The sequence below is a fragment of the Sorex fumeus genome, unplaced genomic scaffold, assembly GCF_029834395.1.
Source record: "Sorex fumeus unplaced genomic scaffold, SorFum_2.1 ptg000131l, whole genome shotgun sequence".
Lineage (NCBI taxonomy): Eukaryota > Metazoa > Chordata > Mammalia > Eulipotyphla > Soricidae > Sorex > Sorex fumeus.
Genome location: NW_026606188.1, coordinates 32,638,999 through 32,641,258, shown reverse-complemented (window position 1 = coordinate 32,641,258; position 2,260 = coordinate 32,638,999).

The window sequence follows — 2,260 nt, the reverse complement described above, 5'->3', positions numbered from 1 at the left end:
TAATAATAGAGCTTCCATCTGACCCAGCATTCCCACTTATTGGTATATACCTCCCGAAACACAAAAGTACTAGTTCAAAATAAATAAATCTATGTTCATTGCAACTATGAGCACTAGTACCATGATATGGAAACAACCTGAATATCCAATGGCAAATAAATTAATAAAGAGATTATGTTGTATAAATATGCAATTAAATACTATTTAATTTATTAATTTTTAATTAATTTATAAATTATTCATTTCTATTCATTGGGACAGATGAAATCATGAAATTCACAGTAATTTGGATGAAACTTGAGGATATCATGTTGGGTAAAACAAGTCAGAGAGAATACAAACACTGGATGATCTCATTCGTCTGGAGTATGTCGGTAGAGTAACAGGACAGGGGAATGGAGGGTATTCAATGATGGCAAACCTTTGATACTGACTGAGAATGCAAAAAAAAACAGGGTGTAGAGTACTAGTGGAAGTTGGACTGGAGGTAACATAAAGGCAATGGTTAAGGTCTTAAACATTTTAATTGTGTAGAGGTAAGGTACATCAAAACCAAAAGAATCAACACTTTTGTAAGTGTTCCAAAATATAATAATGTTTTTTAATGAATTTGTTAAGGAAGCTGAGTTGGGGTGGGAGGGAATGTTGGTAGAAAATTGGTGGAGGGAAACTAACATTGGTGATGGGGTGGAGTAGGAAAACTGTATGTATTAAACTCTATTATGACAGAACTATAAATCATGGTGCCTAAATTTAAAAAATTATTAAAATAATTCCTGCTCAATTGAAATGAATTAAATTTATTAACTTTACTTCAACCTATACAACTAGTACAACTTTCAATGAAAAAAACTCAACTTCATAAAATATATTCTTTTTATTGAACAAAATTCATAAATACATAAGTATAATTTTATTTCTATAACTGTCAAACTTTTCTTACAAATTTTTAAAAATTGGAGGGAAGTTTTTTTGACAGATTCTAGCTTCATCAGAGTTGTGAGAGGTATTGTCACTGACTATCATAACATCATTGCATTTGATGCAGTTGAAAACCTGACCTACAATTGCCCACTTATTCACCTACTCCACCACTGAAGGTAAAGTTGAGTTCAGAATCAAGAGTCAATAGGCTTCACTACTTGTCTGACTGTACTGAATTACTTTTTAAAAAATGGGGCAAGCACAACAACCATCTAATAGCATTTGCCATTGTCATTGGTAATAGTAACCCAGGGAGATAAAACATCAAAAATAAAAGAACAGACAGGGGGCAAGGTGTGGTCTCCAAACAAATAAAAGACAAGGTAGGAAGAACCTACCACTATATTCAGTGAAAAATACTAAATGCTTGAAAAAAAATGATGAACTCCCAAGAAATGAACCTCATGGTTGGTCAATTGTAGAAAGAGAATATGAAACAAAATGTCTCCTGAAGAAATTGTTTTCAACAATCATGTCTTTTGTTAGTTTTTTTTTAAGGGTAGAGATGTTTGGGCCACACTTGACAGTACTCAGAGGCTATTCTGGACCCTGTGCTCAGAAGCGGTCCCTAGCAGAGCTCTGGAGCCCATTTGCAATGGTGGGAATCAAACAGGGATTATCTGTATCGGATTATCTGTATCTTTCTCACCATACTAGCTCTCCAGCCTTAATGTGATCGTTTTCAAAAGAACGTTAGGACCAAGTGATGAAAGTGAAAAGTGTCTGAGAGACGGGACATTTCTGCTTCTTCAGTTCTGCTTTGCAACCTATTTTTCAGATACAGGATATGAACAAAAGAAATTTCCTTAGAATTAAAAGCCTCTCCATAAATATTAGCAGAAAGGATTAACCTCAGCTCTAGAGTTAGGGATAAATACACAGATTCCCTAAAGTGGATGACACTAATAAGAAATCACAGTTAGAAAATGGATCAAATTTTGATATTAGTATAGATAAAGTAACTTGATGGATCACTTGAAAAGCCAATTCAGTCTCAGAAACAAAATGGCCCACCCCTTTATGAAACTGATCAATAGCTCAGCGATCAAATCGCAAGAAATGTTCCTGCTAGATTGTACACCTGGTCATTTTCAGTCACAAAAGCAATTAGGATTCTATGCAGGTTTCCTATCACAGAAGGTTGGAGGATTTAACCACACAAAGGATTGAAATATAATGTATTTTAAATTATACAATTTCCTATCTCCTTCATTCCTCCTCGAACTCACAGTGGCTTTGTATAAGGTTTCATGTTTAATTGGTTTCTCTACAACCA